We start from the raw sequence: 5,918 nt of genomic DNA, 5'->3' as shown, positions 1-5,918 counted from the left end.
TTACAGTAAGGGGTTCTGCTGCAAGGTCCATTTGTTATCTGTTTGACCCTAGAGCTTATGGAAGACAGATAGGCCTCTCAGTATGGTTTTTCTTAACCGTAATTAAGTCCCAAGACGAAGGTTTCCACCAGGCGTCTCCAGTAGTCTCACATCCCCATGCCTTACAGTAGAAGGACTCAGGACCCCCACACTTCACTACTTGTGGTTGAGACCTACCTTCCCTAGGGCACACATACAAATCTGCTTCCCGTATTGCACAGCGGGTGAGCGGATTACTGCATCCTGGGTTTGTGCCAATTCTTCCAACAGTGGGTAAATTAGTTGGGAGATAATCAGGTACATCCCAATTGTCCAGTCCAGCTACTAATTGGCATACATCAGGGGTTAGAGTGGGGCAGTTTCCAGGGTGGGGCAGTCTTGGAAATTGACCAGACTACATTCCCAGTTTGTGATATTGCCTGCTAAGTTAATTTTGGGGTAGCATGGGGGTTGTTATTCTTCACCTGAGCTATGCTCACGATGAAGGCGGAGCTTAAGAGGATCCATAGTCTTTTCCAGTTTTCACTCATTTTTTTTTTTGGAGTTCAAGGGCTTGCTTTACATGTGAGGCGTGGATCCAAGCAGAAATGCCTTCAATCTTCACTGCTGTAGGGGTCGTTAGGAGCACTAAATATGGTCCTTTCCAACGAGGCTCTAGATTCCTAATTCGGTGCCGCCAGACAAAGACGGTGTCCCCTACTTGGAACTGGTGTGGCACTTGTGAATCTTCAGCCTATACACCTCTTTTAGTTGTTCCCAGGTCTGGTGTCTCACCACCTCGAGGGCCTTTAGGCGGGCAAACAAAGGTTTAGAAAGAACAGCATCAGATTATTTATTCTACCCGACTCAGTGAATGGTGGCAGTCCACCACACAAGATCTCATAAGGGGTGAGTTTAAATTTCCCTGGGGTGTTCCTAACTCAGAACAGGGCAAAGGGAAGGAGAGCTGTCCAGTCATTCCCACTAGTCTCTAAGGCTAATTTTGTTAGGGTCTCTTTCATTGTTCTATTTACCCTCTCTACCTGGCCTGAACTCTGGGGTCGATAAGCACAATGTAATTTCCAATTGATCCCCAGTTGGGTGGCCAGTCCCTGGCTTACCTGGGCAACAAAGACAGGTCCATTATTAGACCAGATTACCTTGGGTATCCCAAACCTCGGGAAGATTTCTTCTAGAATCTTCTTAGCCACCACATTGGCCCTCTGAGCTTTGGTGGGGAAAGCTTCCACCCAGCCTGAAAAGGTATCTATAAAAACTAATAAATACTTGTTACCATATCTGGCTGGCTTGATCTCTGTAAAATCTACCTCCCAGTAGACTCCAGGCCTATCGCCCCTGAGCCTCTTCCCAGGAGTACATATGAAGTGCCCTGCATTAACCATAGCACAGACCTTGCAGTTCTTGGTCATTTCTTCTGCCAAGTCAGAGAGTCCTATAACATAATAGTCAGAGGACTTAACCACATCTTTTAGTTTTTTAGTCCCCAAATGAGTTAGGTAATGTAGGTTGGTAACATATTCATGTCCTTCCTTCTGAGGGAGGACTAGTTTTCCTTCTTCTGTCTCTATGGCCCCACATGGGGCTTCCTTTGTCAGCCTTAATTTCCCCATAACTTGATAGTCCTCGGGGGTGTATTTGAAGTTGGCTTTGTTGGTATCATAACAATCTCTAGAATTTTTGACAGCTAGGATCATTGCTTCTTGAGCCGCTTGTTTAGCGGTTAGATCTGCCATCTGGTTTCTTCTAGCCACAGCATCTCGAGCTTTCTGGTGCCCTGGACAATGTATGATGGCTACCTTTTTTGGTAAATGTATGGCCTAGAGGAGACTTAGAATGTCTTCTTTATTTTTGATGTCTTTTCCTACAGAAGTTAACAGCCCTCTTTGTCTGTATATTGCTCCATGTATGTGGGCAGTGGCAAAGGCATACCTGCTATCAGTGTAGATGTTGATGGACTTCCCCTCTGCCATCCGTAGAGCTTGTATCAGGGCCACAAGTTCGGCTTTCTGGGCTGACGTCCCTTCAGGGAGGCTGCTGGCCCAGATCACTTGCTTTCCATCCAACACTGTTGCCCCGGCCTTCCGCTTACCTTCAACCATGAAGCTGCTGCCATCTGTGTACCAGTTCAGACTCCCAGGCCAAGGCTGGTCCTTAGGTCATTTTGGATACTGGTTTCTTCTGCCAGAATATCAGCGCAGTGATGAATAGGTGAGGAATCATCAGTCTCAGGCAGTAGGGTAGCTGGATTGAGGACAGCAGGGGGTGCAAAGGTCACTTGTTCAGTCAACAAGAGGCTCTGATAATGTGTCACATGAGCATTGGTCATCCATCAATCCGGAGGCTGTCGAATGATGCTTTCTAGAGCATGGGGTGCCACCACAGTTGTTTGTTGCCTCAATGTGAGCTTATCAGCGTCCTTAACAAGCAGAGCCATGGCAGCAACAGCTTTTAGACAAGACGGCCACCCACTGGCAACAGGGTCTAATTTTTTTGATAGGTAAGTGACTGGCCTCTTCCATGGTCCCAAAGTCTGAGTAAGGACTCCTCTGGTGACCCCTGCTCTCTCATCCACATAGAGAGTAAAAGGTTTGGTTAGGTCAGGCAAAGCTAGAGCTGGGGCCATTAGTAGAGCCCTTTTAATTTCTTCAAAGGCTTTCTGATGATCTGGGGTCCACATAAAGACTCCCCCTTCCTTGGTTAGCGGGTACAATGGGGCAGCCAAGGTTGCAAACCTTGGTATCCACAGCCTGCAGAAGCCAGCAGTCCCCCAAAATTCTCTTACTTGTCTAGGCATAGTCGGGGTAGGGATCTTGGTTACAGTCTTTTTTCTGGCTTCCGTTAACCATCGCTTTCCATCTTGAAGTACGTATCCCAGATAAGTAACCTCCGTTTGACACAGTTGAGCCTTTTTAGCCAAGTCTCGGTACCCCAACTCACCTAACTCCGTTAGCAGTTTCTCAGTCCCTTGACTGCATTCAGACTTAGTAGGTGCTGCCAAAAGCAAATCATCAACATATGGGAGCAAGGTTACCTGGGGATTTTCAGCTCTGCAGGTGGCCAGGTCCCGGTGGAGGGCCTCATCAAAGAGAGTAGGAGAATTTTTGAAGCCTTGGGGTAATCTAGTCCAGGTCAACTGATGCACTATTCCGACGTCTGGATCTCTCCATTCAAAAGCAAAAATAGGTTGGCTGGAATGATGTAATTTTAGGCAGAAGAAAGCATCTTTCAGATCTAGAACAGTATACCACGTCCTGTCTGGTGGGAGTGAGCTGAGGAGATTGTAAGGGTTGGGGACAGTTGGCTGTATGTCCTGGACCCTCTTGTTGATTTCCCTTAGGTCTTGTACTGGTTTGTAGTCGTTAGTACCTGGTTTTTTGACCGGTAACAGGGGAGTATTCCAGGGAGACTGGCAAGGTACCAAAATACCTTGTTGTAGTAGCCTTTGGATGTGAGGCCTGATTCCTTCCCTAGCCTCTCGGCTCATTGGGTACTGACGTACACCTATAGGGGTGGCACCAGTTTTTAGTCCTACTACTATTGGGGGAACTCTTATTGCCATGTCCATTCCTCCAGTCTCCACCCAGGCCTTAGGGAATGTTGTCAACCAGCCTTTTATGTCAGAGGTTTTTTCCTGACTCAGGAGTAGTCTATACTCTTCTTCAAGCCTCAGGGCTAATGCCATGGAAGTGGGAGTTTCCCATGTCACCTTCAGTCCAATTCGAGTGAACCTGATCTGGGCTTTTAACTTTGTTAACAAATCTCTTCCCAGTAAAGGCATAGGACACTCAGGAATAACTAAGAAGGAATGAGTCACTTGTCCTCTTCCCAGGTCTACAGTCTGTGAGGTGGTCCATGGGTATTGTTTCTGTCCAGTTGCCCCAATTACTATCATCTTTGTATTTTTTAGCTTTCCCAATGTTGTTTCAGCACAGAGTGCTCAGCCCCTGTGTCCACTAAAAAGTCCATGGGGGTCCCCTCCACAGTTAGGGTTACCCTAGGCTTGGGTAGAGGGTCCGAGCCCCGACCCCTCCATTCATTTTCTTCTAGGGCCAGTACCTTAGGGGCCCTTTCTTTTTTCTTTGGGCACTCTCTTGCCCAGTGTCCTCTCTCTTTACAGTAAGCACATTGATCTTTATAAAGAAGGCGCCTTTGTCCATCATTGCTCACCCTTGGTCTCCTGTTGCCCAGGTCCCCTATCTGTCTAGGTCCTGTCTTTTCCTTTTCTCTTACCACTGCGGCCAAAATTCTAGTCAAATTTCTTTCTTGTCTACGATCTCTCCTTGTCTACGGTTCTCTCTTTCTTCTGCCTCTCGCTTCCCTCTTTCTCGTTTCTTCTCCTCAGTCTCCTGCTTATGAAACACTTTTTCTGCTTCCTTCACCAAATCCTGCAAGGTATAATCTTGCAGCCCTTCTAGCCATTGTAACTTTTTCTTAATGTCTGATGCTGACTGTCCTATAAAAGCCATAGCTATCACTGCTCGCTGACCTTCAGAGGTTGGGTCAAAGGGAGTATAACACCTGTAAGCCTTCATTAAACGTTCAAGAAACACAGATGGTGGTTCAGCGGGCCCTTGGAGAACCTCTCTTACCTTAGCCAAATTAGTGGGTCATCTAGCGGCCCCTCTGAGACCTGCCACTAGAGCCCGGTGGTAGACAGTCAGCCGCTCCCTACCTGCCGCTGTGTTGAAGTCCCAATCAGGCCGGTTAAGGGAAACCCAGCATCTATTTCATTCGGAAGATTGCTCAGTGCCCCATTTGCTCCAGGAACATTTTTCCGGGCCTCCAACAGGATCCTTTCTTTCTCTTCAGTAGTGAAGAGGACCTGTAAAAGCTGCTGGCAGTCGTCCCAAGTAGGTTGATGGGAGAACATTAAGGACTCCATTAATCCCATCAGGCTGGTGGGATTCTCTGAAAAGGAGGGGTGGTTAGTTTTCCAATTGTAGAGATCAGCAGAGGAAAAAGGCCAATACTGGAGGGGTTGAAGGTTGGGTGGGTCCTCTGGAGGTCCATAAGCGGCAGCGCCACTGTCGAATGTGGTCCTCCAGGACCCTGTGCAGGGCTCTGAGTGCACCAGCTTCGGGTGCCTGTCCACAGGCCCTCCCCCTGCACTGCTACTGGCACCAGAATCAGGCATCTGGCATGGCAGGTTAGGAGGTGGTGGTGGGTTCGGCCACTCGGGGGCTTCTCTATCTTGTGATGGATTTTAGGAGGAGCCGAAGGTTGATTCTCGGGAGGAGCTTTAGGTTGCGGTTTGTGCTCGGGAGCCAGGCCTCTGTCCTCGAACCCAGGGTTTTACCCAAGGTGGGGGATTCTGGACCAAATCCTGCCATACAGTAATGTATGGCTGTTGATTGGGATGGGATCCCGGTCCTTCCTGAAAGACAATGGTTTTAACTTCAAGAATAATGCTTAGGTCAAAAGTGCCCTCTGGAGGCCAGCCAAAATCAAGCATCAGCCATTCTGAGGAGCAAAATGTCTGCCATGGTTTTTTCTTAATCTCAACTAACAAATTGTGAGCTCTTGTCCTGACTTCAGTCCAATGGTCCATAGTCAAACTTAGGGGAGTCGTTATAGACTGTCCCATCGTCAAAGTCAAAACATAAACCAAAGACACACAGACAAAAACTAACAGATGTCTGTCTCCACCTAGACAGACAAAATAACTCCAGGCACACAGACAAAAACTAACAGATGTCTGTCTCCACCTAGACAGACAAAACCACTCCAGAAACCCAAGACACACAGACAAAAACAGATATCTGTCTCCACCTAGACAGACAAAACCACTCCAGAAATACAGACGGCCGGGAGGACGGATAACTTCCCCAATCCAGGAGAACTACCGTACCCTCACCGGCTCCCAGACGGGAATCTCCCAA

At 47.9% G+C, this 5,918-nt stretch overlaps 1 pseudogene; it reads right to left on the bottom strand.

The window, feature by feature from the left end:
• Nucleotides 1-492: 492 nt before the first annotated feature.
• On the bottom strand, nt 493-5,623 carry LOC103162922 (annotated as a pseudogene).
• Nucleotides 5,624-5,918: the final 295 nt, after the last annotated feature.

The sequence above is a fragment of the Cricetulus griseus genome, chromosome 6 (assembly GCF_003668045.3).
Source record: "Cricetulus griseus strain 17A/GY chromosome 6, alternate assembly CriGri-PICRH-1.0, whole genome shotgun sequence".
Taxonomy (NCBI): Eukaryota; Metazoa; Chordata; class Mammalia; order Rodentia; family Cricetidae; genus Cricetulus; species Cricetulus griseus.
The sequence above is the reverse complement of the archived record's forward strand: the minus strand, read 5'-3'. Positions and strand labels throughout refer to the sequence as shown.